Source organism: Eulemur rufifrons, chromosome 16, assembly GCF_041146395.1.
Source record: "Eulemur rufifrons isolate Redbay chromosome 16, OSU_ERuf_1, whole genome shotgun sequence".
NCBI lineage: Eukaryota > Metazoa > Chordata > Mammalia > Primates > Lemuridae > Eulemur > Eulemur rufifrons.
In genome coordinates this window covers 77,983,765-78,006,851 of record NC_090998.1, presented here as the reverse complement: position 1 = coordinate 78,006,851, position 23,087 = coordinate 77,983,765, and the positions used below count along the sequence as shown (strand labels likewise).

The 23,087-nt window shown below is 38.8% G+C and overlaps 1 protein-coding gene across 3 annotated transcripts in view; it reads right to left on the bottom strand.

Annotated features, from left to right (window-relative positions):
• Positions 1–23,087, bottom strand: part of ANO4 (anoctamin 4) — a 325,441-nt gene that overhangs the window by 242,860 nt on the left and 59,494 nt on the right. For 2 of the 3 annotated variants that reach the window (XM_069490103.1, XM_069490107.1), the window contains exon 1: positions 18,316–18,557. The exons of the other annotated variant lie outside the window; for it this stretch is intronic. The gene's annotated coding sequence lies outside the window, so the exon portion shown is untranslated. Of the gene's footprint in view, positions 1–18,315; positions 18,558–23,087 lie in introns of those variants that run through there. 3 annotated transcript variants of the gene reach the window in all.

Sequence of the window (23,087 nt, the reverse complement as noted above, 5' to 3'; positions counted from 1 at the left end):
TGAAAATAAGTGCATAAACTTCCTTGCAATGTTTACAGAAGATAAAGTATCATGTAAAAATAACAGTTCAATCTGCTAGATTCCAATTCATCCAACTTTACCAACAGCTTTATTATACCAACACCTCCTTCCCATTTCTCCTTTATACCTAATGCATCCTGTTTTACACCCAATTCAAGTCCTATTGACTCTACCTTCTACTTATTTCTTAAAACCCATTCACTTCTAACTTTCCTGCCACTAATCTAGTCTCATCTCTATATGATCTCATCTCTAGACTGAATTACTCCCACAGCCTCCTAATTGCACCTACCCATTCCTTGATTTCATACTCCTTCCCACCACAGGGCCTTTGTATACGCCACTCTCTGTCTGAAATACTGTTTTAGCCACCCTAGACTGACAAATGCCTACTCATCGTTCAGATCTTTTGTCAAAGAAGTCTTCCTTAATACCTCTAATTAAATTACGCTTCCCCAGTTAGTCTCTCTTATGCCATTTGCTTCTTACTATTCATAGCAATGATCACAATTTGTAATTACATATTGATTCGTGTATTTGCTTCATATGTCTATCCCACTGAACTCTAAGTTCCATAGGAAAAGAGATTATACCATGTATATATTCACTATTGTACGCCCACGGGTTAGCAATTTGCCTGGCATATAGTAGGTACTCAGTAAATAATTTTAAATAAGTCAATGAATTAATGAAATGACATTATGCCATGTGGTTAGTACTGTGACAGTTAAATATTTTAAATGTTTTGCGAACACTATTACAGAAGAATTAAGAGTTGAATTAAAGAGACTTTAAAAATTAACTTCATTCTCTTCAAAATTTTATCAAACTTTTAACATCCATGGATCCCATCTGCCAATCTGCAAGATCTGTATCTGTACACAAGTTGCATAAACAGATAAGTATTATTGCTTATTGCGATATATAAATATGCCAGAATTTTTAGTTGTTTATAGTTTTGTGGTGACAAATACTCAATTTTGGCTGACAAAAATATATACACATATATATATACAGATATATATAATGTTATTTGCTAAATAAAAGTCTTATTTATTAACAATAATGTCTAAAATATTCTTATTTTAAAACTGGTAAATCTGAATTGTATTCTACAGAAAAATCAGAATTACCATTTATATATAATCATTTTACTTATACTTTCAAAGTATATGAAAACAGGTTTATAAAAATTTGAAAAAATTTAATCCAAATAAGAAAGTAAATGGCAGTATAGCAAATGAAATACCATGGGTTTTACAAAATATTAAATGTTATATGCTAAATGTTTATGGTACCTATTAATGACTATTTAGCTCTCTAGCTAAATCATGGTATTAATTTGTCTAAATATTTATCCATATATACCTATATACTAATTGTATATATTTATCTAAATGTGAATATTTAGGTAAATATTCATATTTATTAAATATTTACTCACTAGCCAATGTCAAATATTAGAAAGCAAATTCCAGGACCTGTCAAAGCAACAATTATATTATTACAACAAATACCGGCCATGACAACTCTTAAAGCTCAGAGAAGTTAAGTAACTTGCTGCAGGCCATGGAGAGATTTAAATTCAGGCTTGTCAGACTCCAAAGCTCTATACAGTAATGGGTCAATTTTTGTATATCTCTATGCGCTACATTCCTCTGTATCCAGAATAGTTAGGGAACTAATAATCCTTCATATTCTTTCTCTCTCTCTCTTTCTCTCCCTCTCCCTCTCTCTCTCTCTCATCTCCAGCCCCTTCAGGCAGTTCTCTTGAGTGATTCCCTTTTTAAAATGATCCCAGCACATTCACTTGACCCATGATAAAATCTCACACAATCTTGGCCCACCAACTGGCAGCTGTCCCCCTGCAGCCCCCTCTTCCACTCTGTTCTCATCACAGCTTTTCACATGCTCAGATTTGGGATGTAAATGAGACTCCAGAACCCCATGTCCCCAAATGCCAGCCAGGGTACACACATCAAGCTCAATGAGGGCTCCTCTCACTTGGTTTGGGGTGAAGGATGGAGCACCCTTCTCTCACCCCCCACACATTCACCAGGGCCCCAACTTCAGTCCCACACATAGAACAAAGCAGACAACAACTCATTCCGCCACAACTCTTAGCATGTTCCGAATGGGAACTGATATGGGAGAACCCATTATATTATTTTTGGCCTTTGGGATCTCAGCCAAAACTGAGATAGACAGAGCCCCACTTTAACATCTTGCTAATTTGTATCAATCAAAGTATATGAAGGACTAGATGATAAAATTCTGGGGCCCTGCCCTTCCTGCTTTTCTCTGTCCTTACTATTCTCTGTGCATTTTGCCATGTAAACTTGGAGCCCCTTGAACATTAGAGAAGCATAGAAATAATAAGGTAAATGGGCAGGATGAATCGTATAGGGATGATGAAATATTCTAAAACTGATTTGTAGTAATGCCTTTAAAACTGGGTAAATTTACTAAAATTTATTGAATTTTTTACTTGAAATGGGTGAATCATATGACATGCAAAATATACCTCATTATATGATATGTAAAATATGCCTGATCGAGAGCAAGGACTTTAAGGATCCAGGCCAGGGGCTAAAACTGAGGGGCCAGTGTCAGAGGGGGAGGATGAAGTGGGACCACTGGGGATGGGAAAAGGAAGAACAGGGTTGGTAAATGGGTCAACCGTTGGGGAACCTGGGTCTTTGTCTTGATCCTGCTTTGGATGTATTGACTTTACATAATTCATTTCAGCTGAGTCTTAGTTTTGTTATCTGTAAAGCAAACTTTAAAATGACATACAAAGATAATAATAATCCTTGCCTACCTCCCATAACTACTATGAGGACACAATGAGACAATGTGTGTGAAATATGCTGGGAAGTGCAATGTGGCATTAAGATGCTAACACTGGAAGGCAGGCTTAACGGAGAAACAAAAGCTTCACCTTTGCTTTGAGGAATTTGGGATGGTATTAAGACACTAGGCTGAAAATATTTTAGCCTGACAGAGACAGAGAATGCATGTGAGTAAGAGAGAGCACGTGTGCATGAGCAACAGAGGCACAAACAGCTCGACTTGCTGAAGACTGGATTGAGTACAAAGGACCACAAATAGAAAAGTGGCCTTAACATAGTGACTCAAGGAAGTTCCTGGAAACCTTAGGATTTCTTGAAAGACATCTATACAGTCATTTATTTAATAAGTAACTATGACTACTTTAGAGGTATTCCACAATAATAATATATATATATATAAATAATTTTATTTAGTTTGTATAGCACAGTGAGCCTTATTATGGATTGATGGAAAGAACTCTCTCTGCACACTACCACTACCTCCTCCTTCTTGACAATCCTCCTTCTCCATCACCACCAAAACCATCGCAATGACCATCAACACCACCAACAACCAACCTAATGCCACCAGCAACACACACACACGCAGCTCTGCTATAAATTCCGAATTTACTTAGCCAAGAAAACAGAATTTAACAAAAAAAAGGCAGCTACACAAAATAGGGAGAGATACAGCATATATTTGCATAAATTTTCCCTTTTTCCTTGATTCCCTCCACTACTTGTTGGTGCTGACAATGACCCTCCCACTCTAGGTGGGCAGGTTACTGCCAGAAATGAGAGAGAAACCAATTTTGGAAGAATAAGTCTTAGAGATCTACTGTACAGCATAGTGCCTATAGTTAACATTACTGAATTGTATACTTAAAATTTTGTTGAAAGGTAGACCTTATTTAGGTTAAGTGGTCTACACACACACACACACACACAAATAATAACAAGTGAAGAGGGTAAGAGGAGGAACCTTTTAAAGGTGATGCATAGGTTTATGGAATAGACTGTAGTGATGGTTTCACAAGTGAATAATTATCTCCAAACTCATTGAGTTATATATGTTAAATATGTACAGCTTTTTGTACATCAATCATACCTCAATAAAGGTGATTAAAAATGACTAATACACCATATTTAGCAAATGTACAAAGAATCAAAGCTATCAGTCCGTCAAGAGTACGAATAGTAAATGTGTGACTAAACTGTTTTCACTAATTTTCATAAATAGTAAACTTTGTTCATGGTTTAAGTGTCCTTTAGCTCTGCTTTCTACCATGAAAAAAGTAGCAGAACACTCAATGAGCAAGAGAAATAATTTTGAAGGTCAATCATTTCAAACCCCAGATATTAAATTGTAATAAGGTGAACAAAAGAGAGAAGAAAAATAAACCAAATTCTAACCGAGTTTCTGTCCTTTCATTCTCAGGCTTAGTTCACATCCTGGAAGAATGTATGCTAACAACCCTGTTTCTTTTTGAAGTGGCTCTATAAACATTTGATTCTTGAGCCCAACTGGTCACATTTCAGCAAGGTCATATTTCCCAGGTGGGAAGGTGAGGAGACCTAGGGAAGCAGAATCAACACCCAGGTGTCCATAAACACATCTCCTCTGGTCTTGCAGCCGCCCAGAAAGCCCAGCTGCATGTAGTTACATCTACTTCCACTCATTCTAAAATGGATTTGAGGAAGTTTATGAAATAATGGTAGGCATTCAATCAAGATTAAAATAATAAATAATTTTTAATTTAAAATAGTCAAACAAGATGAATTAAAAATTTAAATTTAACAAAATCAATATTAAGGAAAAGGGAAAATAAGAAAATTTTAAACTCAAATTCAGTACATTGAAAAATAACTAGGTCTTTTCAAGATTCTATACCAAAATTCATTATTTATTCTCTATTAGTTAATAAAATGTAGATATAATATTGAATTTGATCTATGAAAACTACACAAAATACAGGCTTATTCACTGAATAAAGATTCACGATGTGCCAGGCACTGTTCTGGCACTGGGAAACACCAATAAATACACACAAAATCCCTGCTCTCTAGTCAATGATAACAGACAGTATCAAAACAAGTGAGTAAATCACATAGTATATTAGAAGATAGTAAGTACTATGGAGAAAAATAAAGCTCCAAGAGGGATTGTGAATATCAAGAGGTGGGAAGTGGTGTGATTTCAAATGAGGTGGTCAAGGAAGTCTTCACAGAGAATTTGAGCAAAGACTTGTAGGTAAGGATCAGCCAAGAAGAAAAGTGGAGAGGAGTGTTCTCTGGCAGAGGGAATAGCCGTGCAAAGACTTGGGATTGCAAAGTGCATGGTGACGTGCAGAAGGACCAGCAAGGAGGCCCCTGTGGCTGGAGCAGAGTGAGCCAAGTGTAGGGAAAGTAGTATAAGATGGGGTGGGGAAATCATTTGGATCATGGGAAGTCAAAACAGGACTTTGAGCAGAGGATTGATACGGTATGACTTCTGTTTTAATCAGATAACTCTAGGCTTCCCTGTTGAAAACACAGTGCCAAGACTAGAGCTGGGAGGCTACTGCAATGATCCAGTCACAGGATGACAGTGGCTTTGACCAGGATGGTGGTCGTGGAAGTAATAAGTGTCATAGTCCAATCTATTCCAAACCTATGTTCTTTGTCTAAAGAAGAAACTAACCTTTGCTCTTTAACTGAGGTTTTTCTTTAGGTAAAGCAGGAGTCTGGCTAAAATTACCTTGGCCATACTACATAGAGTAGATTAGTAGTTTTCAAACATGTTTGTCTGGGTATGACCCAAAGATTGAAAACAAAAACAAAACAAAAATTTACGTATCCTCTCTGGAAGATCTGCCCCGCCCAATGAAGTTTTAAGTTGATGACATCATAAGCTTATAGGATTACAAAGAATGTAATTTCTGGCATATGTAAATAATGAGATTTTAAAACAAAGCTTTTGTACCCCACCTTCATCTATTTAAAAAATATCTGACCATGCTCAAACTCCTCTTTATCAGCTGGAAAATTTATATAGCTAGTTTTTCTCCTTTAACTCATATCCAGCCCACTTCACCCACAGAATTTTATCCCAATGTAGCATATGTTTATGTTGGAAAGTCTTTTATTGTTCACACTACCATACTTTTCTGCAATATTTCAAATTGCTGCTCTATTTGGTGGCCAGGCTGTTTCTACACCCCTGCACAATGCACTATAGTAAGACTTAAGATGGATAAGAGGAATGTCTTGCTTTGCTAAAATGGAGAAAATGATTGTAAATGGAGAGGTGAGAAATGAGACTGAGCATTTAGTCCAGACTTTGCGGAACTGATGCTCTTAAAACCTTCCATACTTAGCTGAGTGTTTGGGTTCCCCTCCAAGGGCACCTATTTAAAGCCCCTGGAGTGGATCACCCATTTGTCTGAGCAATAATGAGAGTCCGAAAAATCTTCTATGTGTAATCCTGGCCTAGCTTCTTGCTTCCCCCATTTCCCCCTTGGAAATAAAAAGGGCAATCTGCTATTTAGGAAAATGTCTTTGTTAGGCAACTCATCTTGCTCAAAAGGATGCCAACCCCACCTTTAATTTGACAGTACTGAGACACCAAGTCTGTTCTTAACTGGACACACAGAATAGCTGCACACTAGGCCCTTATTTGCCAGAGAGTGATACCACCTCAAATTCAGCATCAGTATTTCTCAAAACCTCATTTGAGATAAATGATACACAGGAGAGATTGCTTGAATGACAAGTAGTCCATCCACTTTTCATATCCTTGAGCCAAACCAGATCGGCAGAGAACTGGTACCTAGGTAGAACTCTGCCAATTCCCTTTATAAAATTTTGCTTTGAGGCTCTGCTATTAACAAAAGTGTTTAGAAGAATCAGCCTTGCAAAGCTTGATGATTTTCATAACAAAATACAGTGTACTTTTTACGGGGACTTCTGGGAGAAAATCTTGTCTGATGTTGGTGCCAAGAGTAGTTAAAATCATCCTGAGCAACTGGTTTATCTTTCCTCCCACAAGCATGTCCTCTTCCCTCTGGATGATAGAAAGCTTAAAGCTAAAGGTGGCCTCTGTGTCTTACGCTTAGGTCATTCTGGCATGCAACTTAATTGTTCCCACCTCTTCGTTACTTTTACTTCTTACTATTATGTATGTATACACATTATTATGTATGTATAAGGTAATATACATAAAAATATGTCTATGGTGGAGCTTTTTTCCTATAATCTCATGCTGCTGCTATATCCTTAAAGAAAACAGAGCTACTTCCTTATAAAATATTGCAATTTTTTTAAAGCTCAGAGTCATGAATATGCTATAGACTGTCACATAAAATCAAGTTACCAAGAACACAAGGTACCATCATTTGGGTCTCCAAAAGTAATACACAAACTAAACAGGGTACAGGAGTATTTAATCAACAGAACAACAACAACAAAGCAATTACAAAAAGCAAAACCTGTTTCCACATTTCAGTCAACAACCATTTTCAAGCTCCTACTTTATGCCAGATATTGAGCTAGATGTAAAGAATTAAAAGGAAAAATAAGAGTGATTCATAATTCAAAAAGCCTACTACGGTCTATGGGGGAGAGGGGAGGAGTTAGACATGCATATGTGTGTGTGTGTATGTGTGTGTGCATGTGTGTGTGTGTGTGTGTTTGTATACAGAAGAAAGGCTTTACATTGACTGTCATGGTACAGGGTAGTCCATCTCATCCATCACTCTGGCTGTATAATAACTGAAGAGTTTTTTAGCTTTGTGATTTATGATGATAACAATAGGTTAAATTTAAAAAGAATGAACTCACCCGATACAATGAGGACTGCGCACAGTTTACTGTACAGTTAACTGGAGAACAATAATGTGGGTTAAACTAGAACCTTTGGTCAGGTATGCAAGAGAACACTCCCCACTCTTGTTCAGCTTTGATTTTTACTCATCTCATACTATGGAAATTTTCACAGTGCACAGTGACTGGGGCAGTCTGTGGGTATGCTTTTCAATTTCAATTTTGCAGGAGAAATCTAACTCCCCATAAGCAGCCTAAAAACCTTCAAAAGTCAAGGTCCGACAAAAGGGGCACCTGGCTGGGATCCATAAAAAACTTTCACATATGTATTTTCAGTTTCATTATATAACACATCACATGATTTACAGAAATACACTATGATTTGAAATTGATAGCACTGCATCACTCAAAGATAACTTCCAAAGATAAGAGAACTGTCCTTGAGTCAACTCCCTGGAACATTTTATAAGCCTTTGCCAATGGAAAAAAAAGTACCTAGGCTTTAGAAAGCCCTTTCGCTCAATTTTAGCTAAAAACACTTGAATGTAATGTTAGGCGATTTATAATATGAAGCCATATTTAATTCATTTTCTCCACACAGCCAAGATCCATGATGTGTGGGTCCTTTTCTTTGACCCCCCCCCCCCAAATTATTCCTCTCCTACGCCAGTCCTACCAAGATGCCAATTTCTTGTATTGTCAGGGCTCTGATTACTCTTTGCTAAAAATTTCTTACAAACTTACTGCATAACCACCTGCATCTATCTATGCAAGTCGCACCTCCTTGGTTATTCCCTCCTGGAAAACTGCAAGCTATGTTGCAACATTAGCCTGTCTGGACTACACACCACCAGAGGAGCAACCATCCCTAAGTCCTCTTGAATGTCAACAGAGATATTTATTTATTTGCTGCTATCTTCCTCCTTTTCTCCTCCACTTCACTTTTCTCTTTTCCTACCAAAATGTCATTTACCATGACTAGTAGGTCTCCTACCAGGGACTTGTGGCCAACATTGTCCTCCAATTTCCCTGTTTAGGTTCCGTGATACAGATTTACAATCTAAGTAAATTCCAAATAACAATAAGCATCTAAGAGACTGATAACAAAAATGGTTAGATCCCTCCCAAAATCTTCATCCTAAAATCATTAATCACAAACATGAAGAAGAAAGTATGATCCTAATTATTAAAGTTCTGCTAAGCAAGAAAATACATACATACATACAAGAACTTCTCCAAACTGCTAACATCAGAGACAAATAATGATAATAATGAGTTAACAATTGTCAGATAATGTGATCATCTTGCCAGCACTGCACTAAGGGCTTTCCGTGTACAATCTCATTTATCACTTATGACAACTCTGAGGTAGGAGTTATTAGTTAACCCCATTTTTATAATTGAGGACAATGATGCACAAAGAAACTAATAATTTGCCCAATGTCTAAAGATAAGTAAGTGGCAAAGCCAGGATGGGAACAGACTGTTTGCCCCAGAGCCCAAGCTCTCCACCACCAGGAAATATTTTCCTGTAAATCCTAATTCTTGTAGAAGCAAGATAGAAAGTATTGGCCAAAAGCTTGCTTGGAATAGAATGGAATACTGATGCTGAATTAATTAAAGATCACACAGAATATAGAATGGGAATTTTTGGAAATCCCTAAATATTGCTTTTTGTTTCAAGGCACCATTTCTCCATTAATCAGCTCACCCAGATGTTCTACATCAGGCAGAACCTATTTTTGTAAATTGTTGTTTACTGACATACATACATCTCACTGGCTTTATTCTCCCTACCTCCTTACCTCCAAAATAGAAATTCCTTGCTAAACCTCTTGCATGTTCACTTTCTAGTTCAATCCCATCTCCCTCTCCAAAAGAGTTGTGCCCACTGGTGATGCCTACCATTTCTTTGCCCCCTCCCAGGGTTGAAGTTCCCTATAGTCAAAGCTCCCCTTTACCCAAACACCCCAATCTACTCCTCTCAGACTTAAGTGAGAGACAGATCTGTTTCTATCTCATATTCTTCATATAAATTTTGACAAATTTACCTTTGAGAAAAATACTCATAACCTTTGATATCCATAGTATTTTTCCATGAAATCAATACAAGAATGAAATGTTTGATTATCACTTTTGTTCATAGTACTCCAATTGCTCCAATAATTGCTTTTATCTAGGAGGGGAAAAAAACCCTCAAGATTGTGGTTTATGACAGACTAGTTGAGAAAGTAAATATAAAAACGGTAAGCTAACAATGAATGGAGAAAAGAAAATAATCTAAACGTGATGCATAAATTAACTCTAATGAGAGCCAAATGTGAAAATAAGAGTAGCCAGAACAGTCTTCATTTTGCTCCTCCATAGTGCTCCTCACGACCTGACATGCCTTGTATTTGCTAATGTGCTTGTCTGTCTCCTCCTCCCACTCCTACCAGAGTGTTAGTCCCATGAAGGTAGGACATGGACTGTTTTGTTCACTGTTGTTTCTTATGCCTGAAGCATGGTAAGTAGCCAGTAAGTATTTGTGAAATGAATAAATGAATAAATGATTGAATGAATCTTCTTTTCTATCTCACCATCTCTTACTCCATAAGAAAAATGTAATCGCTTTCATGCTCTGGCCAAGATATCTAGAGATTTTCTTCCAAATTCTTCAATCTTTAGGTTAATTTCAAGGTACAGAGTCATCTGATCAGATCCAGTTCTGAGATGCATAAAACCTACAAAAATACCATTCCCTAAGAATATGTTCACTGATTCTTTTAGGAAAAAGAAAAGAGGGGCTGGGTGAGGTGGCTCACACCTGCAATCCTACTACTTTGGGAGGCTGAGGTGGAAGGATTGCTTGAGGCCAGAGGCCAAGAGTTTGAGACCAGCCTGAGAAAGACCCTGACTCTACCAAAAATAGAAAAATTAGCTAGGTGTGGTGGCACATGCCTGTAGTCCTAGCTACTTGGGAGGCTGAGGCAGGAGGATCACTTGAGCCCAGGAGTTTGAGGTTGCAGTGAGCTATGATGATACTACTGCATTCTAGCCCGGGTGAGAGAGGGAGACCCTGTCTTAAAAAAAAAAAAATTCTAGTAATGTGAGTTTAGTGTGTGCCATCTGGGGGATGCACATGCTTGAAGCTCTGACTCGGGTGGGACAAAGGCGATATATGTAACCTAAACATTTGTACCCCCGTAATATGCTGAAATTAAAAAAAGATACAAAAAAAGAAAAAAAAGGAAGGAAGGAAGAAAGGAAAGAAGAAAGGAAAAAAGGAAGGAAGGGAGGGACACAGCAGAAAGCAGGCTTTGGAGATGAACTGAATCTATTACAGATAGAATTTTCTAAGCTACTTTTTCACCTGTGTGAAACAAACCCATGCATGCATATCTCAACGGTTCATAAAATAATTGTATTCCTTGTAAATAGCCCAAAGTCAACTGCCAAAGGTAAAAACCTAACTAAATCATTACAGTAGTAATAAAGCACCAAAGGACCCATGGGGTTCTTCACACGCTGGACAGTCTGTTAACAGGCACCTCAGTGATCTCAATCCTAAACTCTCTCCAGGTCTAAATTGATTGATTTAGGTTAGATTTCCTGGCTTCATTTCCCTGTGATGACTTTGAATGTCAAAGTATGCCCTGAAGGGCAAAAGGATGGGTGAGAAACAAACGTCTTATGCGGTTATGCACTGCGCAACTGCCCTCCTTCCCTGCAGAATACAGACTTTTGATTTAATTAAACCTGAGGAGAGATTCCAAACAAATTTCCATTTGGCTTTTTCAGGACCCTATTAATTTTAGCCCCCAGCTTTCTTTTTTTTTTTTTTTTTTTTTTTTCTTCTGAGACAGAGTCTCACTCTGTTGCCCGGGCTAGAGTGAGTGCCGTGGTGTCAGCCTAGCTCACAGCAACCTCAAACTCCTGGGCTCAAGCGATCCTCCTGCCTCAGCCTCCCGAGTAGCTGGGACTACAGGCATGCTCCACCATGCCCGGCTAATTTTTTGTATATATATATTTTAGTTGTCCATATAATTTCTTTCTATTTTTAGTAGAGACGGGGTCTCACTCTTGCTCAGGCTGGTCTCGAACTCCTGACCTCGAGCGATCCACCCGCCTCGGCCTCCCAGAGTGCTAGGATTACAGGCGTGAGCCACCGCGCCCGGCCGTGCTTTCAAAAATAATAAATAGCATTTAGATCTTCCGATATCATTCCCATCTCCCCCACCCAAAGGTTCCTCATCTTCTTCTGAATTCCTTCTTCATCCCCTGCCCCCACCTCCTGCTGCAGCAAAGCCACCTCATTGCTGACACTCCCATCAGATCTTTTGGCTCTTGCTCAAGCCAGACCCTCTGTGTGGAATGCCCTTTCTACCCTCTTCCTTATCTGCAAGTATATGGCCTACTAGAATCTCAGTCTGCCTTGTTACCAGGTCATTTATACATGGGACAAACCCTCACTAGCTTGTGGCCTTTTTTTGGAGGAGAGGAATTATGCTTAAAAAAAAAAAAAAATCTTTCATTCCTTGGGACCTAACGCAATGCTTTGCTTATAGAAGGCACTTAATAAATTCGTGTCGTTTACTTTATTGAAACTCATTTGGAGGCAGAGATATTTTCTGGGGTTTTACATAGAATTTCTAGTGGACTACATCAGGATGTCTGCCAATCTCTTTAAATTTTTCAGTATAACGCATATATTCACATTGGTTTGAAAAATTAAGTTCTCCACGTAGAGCAGTGACTGCGAATGCCAGCGCCATAGGTTTTAGATGGTGATTTCCCATCTGTTTGTTCAAGGATTACTGGGTGTCTGCCACACCGTGGTCACTGAACCAGGCCCCCTTGAGGTACAGAGATGAACATATAGTCTCTGCCCTCAATGAACAAAAAGTCTGTTTGGGAGAGAGAGAGAGACAAGAAGACAAATAATTACCATACAGTCTGTAAAGTCCTGAGGGATATAAGAGAACAGAGATGGTCTACCTAGTTCAGCTTTGGGCAAAAGAAGAAAAAAAAAAAAAAAAAGGTGTCAAAATGATTTCAGGGGACAGGATATTTGAACTTGCTTTGAAAGTTTAGTAGTCTGAAGAAAGGAGAGACATTCAAGACAGCAGAAATAGCATGTGCAAAGGCACCGAGGCAAATGAGAGCATTGCATATTTCTGAGCACTGCAAATGCTTTTGTTACTTCTGGAGCATTCCATGGAGATTCAGAACAAGAGACAGAACAACAAGGAAGCAATACATTATGGTGGGCCTGGTATGTCAGGCCAAGGAGTTTGGTCTTTAATCTGCAATTAGGTCCATGGACACTATGCTCTCCAGACAATCAAATTAGGATTCTAGGGAACAGGGTAGTTTTGCCAAAGAAAGGAATTGTCATTTCATGAATCACAACATAGTACAAACAAGTTTAGCTAATTAATCTCTTTTGTTCAGGCAGGTCACAAAATCAGAAGCTAAAAATAATGTTTTGGAAAACTGGAAGATATATGTTGTAATGACAGCAAAGGTGCCTTTTTATGAAAAGAATTTCTCAGTGGAATAACCACAGGCAAAAACTGCCCAAGCAAACTGTTTTTCGACCGGATTCTTTGAGAAGATGTATGAAATAGTAAACAGAGAATCAAAAGACAACAAACACCACAATGCATAAGTAGACTCTGAGCTCCTCTAGAGTAATGGCCACGTCAGGCTGTTTCACCACTGCATCCCCACTGCTTAGCGTTAGGGGGGAAACAACAGGCGCTCAATAAGTACTAGGTAAATGAATGAATGCATGACGGAATCAATCCATAAACATCACCCCCTCTACAAAACAGAAATAAATAATCATTTAAATAGTATAGACACAGAGGGAAAAACTAACCACAGTGTTTGTAAAATTCTTTAAATGTTCATAGAAAAAGCAGAATTTCAACATCAAAAAAACGCATTTCCACACAAGCATAAACAAATTTCCATAAACATTTGCTTGATGTGACTCACTCTGACTGGTACAGCCACGTAATTTGCATGAAATGAACCCAGAAAGAATGGACACCAGTGAGAGAGATGCCACAAAGCAGTTTTGTGAGCAATTAATGACAGTAAGTGTCAGCTGTGTACAGTTGAAGGGGCCTCGCACTGGGAAGGGAGCAGGGTTCTGAGTAAATGACATGCACCTTGCCTTGAAGTCATCTCGCCCAGGTGCTATGCAGGGGACGTCGCATCACTTCTGTCTATGGAATGAGAGGACAGGTAAGATACTTCTCAAGGTCCCTTTTGATAGCAAGAGACTTTTCAAAATGTCCCAGGGTACACCGGTAATCATCATATACATATGAGCCCTGTTCATGAACGGTCACCACTTTCACACTTTTCTGAGTAACTCTGATGCTCATGTCACTGTCATAGTCTCAGAGGCTTTGTAGGGTCAAAGAAAGGTGCAGCCCACCCCCTCCAGAAATGTCTCATATAGGTCAATTAAAATGACCATCCATCTGGTAACAAATAGAGGTAAAATAACATTTCACAATCTTTAATGGCTGGCTTAGAGCCCTCTGAAATGATCTGGCCCAAGCCTAATTAATGTAGCAGATACAGAATTTGAGTCACGCAGCCAGTTAGTGGTGGGGCTGAACTGGAACCCAGGGGTCCTGAAGATATCTCTCTGCAACTGGCCATGGTCTCTGATGGTCTCCATACACTCGTTCCTTCTCTGACACTCACAGGAGGTCCCCAGTGGGGGACCAACAGGAAAAATGTAAGTGAATTCCTACCGTATTACAATGCGTCTGCTATCTATAAGAATGGCTGCTGGCTCACACAAGCCAAAAGGCTGGTCAGCGGATGCCTAATTAAGTGTCAAAGATTTCTATTAGAGAAAAAGCCCACAAAACCTGTCATTATGTGTCAATTTCTTGGTTCTTCAGACTTAAGAGCAAACAGTCTGTGTGGAGAATTAAATGCTAAATTTGGGAAGAATTTTCCCCTTTTGTCTTGCATTACTTTGGGGCTGTGATTTGGCTCCCCTCCACAAATCTGCTATCTCCCTCTACCACCCAAGAGGTATAACTTGCAACATAAACATTTATGACAGTCTGGATAGATTATTTTGCTACTGAAGACATGTGTTTTTTGGGGTTTTTTTCCCCTGTGAAACTAATCTAGTGACTATAGCCCTAAATGAATTCAGTAGAGAGGCACAGATCAAAAATGCAGTTTTCAACCCAGCTCATGAAGCATTTCTCCTATTTTATACAATCTGTCTGAGTTGCCAATTGAATAGCGAGTTCCTTTCAAAGTAGATCACCATAGCTGGTGTTAGAAGTGGTTTTGAATCTCTGCTAAAGAATGGTCTTCCCTCTAAGAAGCTTTATGTGGGAGTTGCACATGACTCTTTTTACTCTGTTAAAGGGTCTCATGGAGAGATGGTAAAAGGGATTATACTGACTTATATTGGAAAAAGCAACAAAAAAAATTCAGGCAACATCCTAATGATAAGATTCATTCAGTTCCCAAAAGAAGACTGTATCACATAATCAAATGATTTTACTTTGTAACACTCATAAACTCCCCTTCTTAACACAAAAACCTTCCAGACAGTAAACATGTCAAGATTTGAGGGCAGTACAACCTAGATGGATCCAGAATGTCATTAATTAAAATGCAAAACAGAATCTATTTCTGGTCCTGGTAATCAACTATGGAAAATAGTTTCAATGACAAGAATGCCTGCAGAAGTATGAAGTTATATTTGTATTAATGGGGGCAATGTCTTCTCTCAGTTACATGATTATAAGTTGAATATTTGGAGTTTGGTTACTAAAAGAGAAACTGTAGCCAACCCTCATACAATTTTCATTCTCTGAGTTTGTCTGTGTACATATATGCGTGTTCACATACATAAACATGTAATAGAACTAAGGAATAGAGAAAGGAGAGGTAAGAGGATAAAAGTTGAAGATTTGATTCATAGTTTGAGCTGCAATTTTCAAATTAAAACACCACCAAAGGAAACAGTAAAAGCACTGTTTTGATGATATCTATAATTAAAGAGTGTGAAAAATGAATAACTGCATCTACACCAATCTAGGTGTTTCTAGACCCATTTTAAACAACTTCAACTTGCTAGGGCTGCGAGCAAAATCAGTTGCAAGGCACAGCAGCAAAATAAACACACACAAGTAAAATGTTGCAGTGACTTCATCACACCAAGAGGCTACAGGCTCCACTCAGCACAGCTTTTGTCAATTTTTCCTGCAGTAGTTTTCTATGCTGCCTTTAGAGACCCTGCAAAGGAATTAACATGACATCATGCTGTGAGACAAGGAAACGCTGAAGAATACACTCTCCCAATTCAAAGAAATTCCCAAAGGCATTATCTGGAGGTAGGCTATAGGAAATGGGGAAATCCTTACCAAAAAAAAAGAGAAAGAAAGAAAAGAAAAGCTAACTACAGCAATATCTCAGGAAATTTCCTTCTATTCTCTAAATAAGGATGCTATACCTATTAAAAATATGTATACATTTAAGTCACAAGTAAATAAACAGTACATTTGTGTATATGCTTGTATGTGTATATACCTGTGTGTAATACACACACACATACAATTCTGACCACATAGGTAAACAATTTGTTTAGCAAAATAAAGGAAGCCTAAGGAATTTTTTTCTCCTTAAGCTGAAGTTGCTACTAATTAAAATGAAATCTTTTCTAAATGCATCTGAAATTGCCTGCAGTGTGAAATACTGAGTCTATTTCCATGACACCCAAGCTGATTCTAACTCTTTCCATCTTGATGAATATCTCCAGTTGAGTTGCCAGGCACCATATAAAATCCTTTCAATTGGAGAAAAAAAAAAAAAGATTAAGCTAAGTAAGAAAACACCATTAAGGATGTAAGTAAACAGCAGAACATTAAAGAACATTAGAGGAAACAGAGAAGTCTGCCAGTCCAATACAGTATTGCTGCAAACCACAATCAATGTAGGAAAGAGTGGATATTAGAACAGCTAATCCAAACAATGCTGAAAATATTTCAAACATTATTTAAAGATTCAGAGACTACAGTATTAAAAAAATTTTTTTTTTTTTGGTGCTGTTAACCTATGTGCTGGCTTTACTCTTGAACTGGAGTATCATGTAAAGATCTACAAATTCTTACTCTTTCTTTAAATGTATGCCTTCATATATGCAAGGAACCCTTCAGCAAAAAAACAACAAAAATACCAAATGTATCTACTTTGGACCCAGGGAACAGGATGAAAGCATATGCCTGATGTCATCACCACTATTTTAAGAAAAATCCACATGAACAGTGGAAATAAAAGTGGTGAAAATGAGCAAGACAGTTAAGGAACTTTACATTCCAAACTCCCAATCAGCACAGGGAGAGGCCAGCAATTTTACCCTACATTTTCCCCCTCATTTATCACAAAAAAATCACATTGTATTAGTACAGTGGTTATGAATCAGAGACTGAATTACATTTGATGGGAACCCTCCCTAGAGTGACATGGACCGTAATTGGGAAACCCACACAATATTAAGTAAGATAACTCATCTCCAGTCCAAGACTTGAAAAGAACTAAGCAGAATTACAACTGCGAAGCTTATTCTTTGGAATTCTGATTTGATTAAAATAATTCAACACACCTGCTAACAACAATAACAACAAAATCCCCCCGTAAGGCGAGACTCCTGCAACGCACAGGTTCAACAAGGTGAAACTACCAAAATGTTCTTGGTTTCCTTTGGGTGTCAAGCAGCAGCCAGTCATAGACTTGAAGTTGTGATGCTCTTCTCAGCAAACCGCAGGAGACCAGGGGAAAAATTAGAGCACTATTCTAAGAGTAACGCCGTGGAATAAACAATCTGCCACATGCATATTCTTCATCAGAAACCTGCTTATTTTCTCTTAGAAAAGTCTAACCATTCCAATAGCCTCAAAGCATTTTATCTCCCAGCAAGAGGACAAAACTATGTTGTCAACTCAAAAATGTTCCTCTCATCACTGCCCTACCACCCTCTGAAGAGGCTGCAGAGCTGGGTACCCTGAGACTCGGAAGGGAAAGAAGCAATGAGGTCATGCAGTCTACTCCATCTGCCAGCGCAGGATTCCTCCCGCCGAGAATGTTCCTGCCCAAGTTACAAACCCCACAAGATATAGGGTCATTCTGGACCCACGGGCAGGTGAGTAAAGCAAAGCTGCCCACAGCAGACTCCACATAACTCACACGTGTGTGCTCATCTTCACCCAGAATGATGAGATAGTTTGGTATGTGGGCAGATCACCCCCAGCCCTTCCGATTCTGAGAGGGTGCCCTCAGCATGCTGAGGGTTGATCTTGCCCAAATTTGTCAGTCATCCTCCCTGCACACTGCTGCAGTTTACCATCGTGAACATATTTCCCTGGCTGCTGCTTCAAGGACAAAGAGAGAGCACTTATATTTCCATCACAGCCGAAGAGCTCACGTTTATGGGAAAAAACATAAAAAGACAAACAATCCAGGCAAATGGACCCTGGCATTTTAGTTAGCTGGATCGCCCCAGACAAGGTTCCGTGAAAACAGAAGAAATGCAGAAGGAAGGTCACTAAGCTTAGCTGGGAAGACAGCGAGCAGAGCAAGCCGGTTCAGTTCACTGCAGCAGCCGAGCAGCTCATTCAATGCAAGCACTTACCATAAAAATAGAAAGAGTCAACAGAAGGAGAAGGGATCTTTCTTCAGTGTCTTCCGGCAGAAAGAAATCCAGCCTGAACCTCCAGGAGTCAGGAGGAGGCCAACAAAAGTGACGAGAGGCAGTAAAACCACCACACACAAGTCCTTTTCAGCCTCCCCTCGGGCCGCATGCAGTTGTTTGTGCTGTAAAAACCCTGAGAAGTCTGGAACAGGACTCTCCCGAGAGCGAGCCGGAGTGAGAGCAGCCTGGTGGATTTCACCACCTCCTCAGAGCATCACGCCAGGACTGGTCCTCCCCCTGGGGTGCAGGGGTGGTAGGGTTGGGGGAAGGTGGGCACCAGGCTGGGCTCGGGAAGGCAAGAAGAGGGGTAGAAAGCAGCCTCTTTGGAGTGAAAGGAACTGCCAGAGACAAATCAGTATTCCATATCAGTTATTGCCAGCGACCAATCAGCCCAGCCAGGGGGCCGTGTCAGTGTGACAAGAGAGGAGCAGATGACAGCCAGTTCTGAGAGTGGCAGGACAGCCCCCTGCCTGGAACAGAAGTTTGGCAGGATTGGCATTTTACCCTCTACCAGGTTGCTGTTAAAATTTGCTTGTATTTAACCAAGATCCAAAGCCTCATAGTTATACTAGCCACTCAGGAAGTTTCTGAGGTATCCCATGGCATCTCTGTACGAAGCCAGACTGGAAGCTCATCCTAAATGATGTCTGATGACATCTCACAGACAAGACAGCCCTGCTGACATGCCTCCGAGAGGTCACCATGAGCACAATAATGGCAACTTGTACTTAAGCTTCCTTATGCCCTAAGTACAGGATGACATGGCCAGGGACCGGGCTTTTTATTTCACAAGTAAAAAATTTACACAGAGAAGGGTTAAAGGTCTCTCCAGGAATTTGACTGTTGGTCTTTGTTAGTTTTCTTGTGTAATATATGTATAGAAGTATGGTTAGAGGTGAGTTTCTAAAGGTAATTAACATGTCCCTTTGAGATCTCTTAAATCCCCTCTAAGATAGAAAATATGTGTTTTGGATAAACAATAATAATTCATGAGCACACTGAAGTTTGAGGAAATCTAAGTTACACTAACAGAAGGCGCAAAGGAACAAATCCCTTGGTGGTAAATGAGGGATGTGTGGAGAATTCTCAACTATTCCCACTTACCTTTTTCCCCATTCTACATTAATATTGCATTTATAAATTTAGGACATATATGTTAATTAATTTGTGTTTGGTTGTGATGAATACATTATATAGGGGGGTAGTTCCTGAAGTTAAATGCCAGTTTTACTGGACTCCACAGTAAAACTTCAAAACTTTTTTAACTTGGGGAGATTGCCTTGAGTCACCTTTTTATCTCTGCGGAAAAGATAACTTCCTTTTGCTGGTCAATAGTTAATAGGTATATACAAATGCCCCTGGGTTTTCGTTTTTTTTTTTTTTTTTTTCAAGTGACTTACATGATATATGGTTTTTAATTTTAGTTCTCTGTTTTTACCTAGAAGTTGAAATAGAAGTTGGACATTTTGTTGTGATCTCTACCCATAGGCAAGCTGCCTTTGGGGAGCCTGAATACCACAGCTTAAAAGGAAGGGCTGTGCTCCAAGGAAGCAGTTAACTCAACACCAAAATGAGTCACAGCAGGAGCCATAAAAATGTTCCACATCAAAGACGAACATAATAAAGTGAAATTTTTTAAATGAAGAAGAAAGGATGGTTTGCCAGGGCAGTCCTATGTCTATTAAATAAAGAAAACCTGAGAGACTTTGCTTCTCAAATTCTGTTTTGTTATGCACCTCAGTTCAACTCAAATCAGCAAACATTTAAAGAATATCAACTGTGCATTGAGGGACAGAGATGAGTCCTTGCCTTCAAGAAGTTTATAGTCTCATGGACAAATTTAAGTCCTCTGTTTAAAATTTCAACACTATGATTCTTGCCAAGACAGAAAATGTTCTACTATTTTAATGTTCTTCAGATGAAACCAAGCCAAGGGGCTGGACTTCAGCCTCAAACCTCTGAATTAGCCTAATAAGGTGTTTTCCATAACCAAAACCATTTACAAAATATAAATGCACAAGTAATTTTAAAAATCAGATTAATATATGAGAAGGTTCTTTAACCAAATGTTTGTTTTTATCAGCCTCAACAGCTTCTGACACTGCATAAACATGGGAGGCATATCAAAGAATATATTTAACAAGCGAATATTATTTAATGCTCCTAAATTAATTGAGATTAATACTGTTTGTGAAACAGGTTCAATACCTTGAATATACAGGGTGATAATGATGCATGAAGAGGATAATACTGCAGAAATACAAATTGCCTAGCAGATTAAATAATTGCACATCTATAAGACAATTAGGTCAATAAAAATGGGTATCCAGTTACTAACTCAAATGCAATTAATTTTTAAAGTTCAGTCTCTTCTCTATTCCTCCCTGCTTAAAAGATAGAAAAGCCTCCCATTTCAGACAGCAACAAACACCAATTAATTTTTATAATGCATAAAATATTTATCCAAGTCAATTAAACTTGGGATGATATCAGGGACTGTGTTTTGCTCAGAGGTGTAGCATCAGCACTTACTATATAAATAAGTTCTTAATAGATGCAAAAATTCTCAATAAAATCCTAGCAAACCGAATTCAGCTGCACATGAAAAAAAAAAAAAATAATCCACCATGATCAAGTGGGCTTTATCCCAGAGATGCAAGGATGGTTCAACATACACAAATCTATAAATGTGATTCACCACATATATAGAAGCAAAACCAAAGTCCATATGATCCTCTCAATAGACACAGAAAAAGCATTTGACAAAATTCAGCACCCTTAGGCATAGCAAAATATTGAATATACCTCAAGATTATAAAAGCCATACATGACAAACCCACAGCCAACCTCATACTGAATGGGGAAAAACTGAAAGCATTCCCACTTAGAACTGGAACCAGAGAAGATTGCCCACTGTCACCACTTCTGTTCAACATAGTGCTGGAGGTCCTAGCCAGAGCAATCAGGCAACAGAAGGAAATCAAAGGCATCCAAATGGGGAAAGAAGAGGTCAAACTATTGCTCTTTGCTGATAATACGATCTTCTATCCGCAAAACCCCAAAGATTTTGCTAAGAGACTCCTAGAATTGATAAATAAATTCAGCAAAGTCTCAGGTCACAAAATCAATGTACACATATAAGTAGCATTCCTATATACCAACAATAATCAAGCTGAGAATCAAATCAAAGACTCAATACCTTTCACAATAGCAACAAAGAAAATAAACTACCTAGGAATATATTTAACCAAGGAGATGAAAGACCTCTACAGGGAGAACTAGGAAACACTGAGGAAAGAAATTGCAGTGGATGTAAACAAATAGAAAAACATATCACACTCATGGATCATCAGAATCAGCATTGTCAGGGGTGGCTAGGGAGAGATGTTGTCCTGGTTCTTTGGCTCCATGCTTGGAAGAATTGCAAGCAGGGCTGATGCCACAGAGTAATGACAGACATGAAGCACTTCCACACAAGCAGCTTTTAATGCAAAGTGAAAGTAAATTCCACAGAGAGGAACAGTTCTGTCCCCACGAGTGGAGATGACCAGGAGCTTAAAGACAGAGTATAGAAAGTACAGCATATTCTCAAAGTCAGTAGAGAGTGGACTGCTCCAATAAGGAACAGTGTCACTCCAGGGTTAGGGTCTGTCCTTTATGTTAATCCCTAATGATATGTTATGCTGGGGGTGGAATATTCATGTCTTTTTGGGAAAGTGGGGGGAGATTCCCGGAATCATGTACCCTCCCATTTTCTGTCCCTGTATGGCTGGCTCAGGAACTGTCATGGCAATAGTGGGTATGACTAATTACTATGCTAATGAGGGAAAGGTTACCTTTGGTCATAAGCTCCTAGCTTTTGTGCATATTCCTGGGAAAGTCCCTAACCTCAAGTTCTTGCTATTGTGATTTCTTTTCTCTATTTTTATTGGTCCTGACCCTTGGCCTTTGACCACATCTCTCTATCACCTGCCCTGCCACCTGCAAGTCTAACTGCCTGCCCTGCCACCTGCCTACACTCATCCCTACCTAACAACACTGTTAAGATGTCTATACTACCCAAAATGATTTACAGATTCAATGCAATCCCCATTAAAATGCCAATGTCATTTTTGCAGATCTAGAAAAAATAATTCTATGCTTTGTATGGAACCAGAAAAGACCCCAACTAGACAAAGAAAACTTAAGCAAAAAGGACCTCTCCTTACCAGACTTCAAGCTATACTACAAGGCTATAGTAACCAAAACAGCATGGTACTGGCACAAGAAGAGAAACCAATGGATCAGAACAGAGAATCCAGATATAAAAACAGGCTCATATTTGACAAAGCAGATGAAAACATACACTGAGGTAAAAAATCCGTATTCAATAAATGGTGCTGGGAAAATTGGATAGCCACATTTAGAAGACTGAAAAAGATCCACACCTCACACCAATCACAAAAACAAATTCACAATGGGTAACAGACTTACACATAAGGGATGAAACTATAAGAATTCTAGAAGAGGTTGGAAAAATTCTTACAGACATTGGTCTAAGCAAAGAATTTATGAAGAAGACTCTAAAGGCAATCACAGCATCAACAAAAATAAATAAATTAGACCTGATTAAATTAAAAATCTTCTGCACAACCAAGGAAACAATCAATAGAGCAAATAGACAACCTACAAAATGGGATAAAATATTTGCATGCTATATATCCTATAAAGGG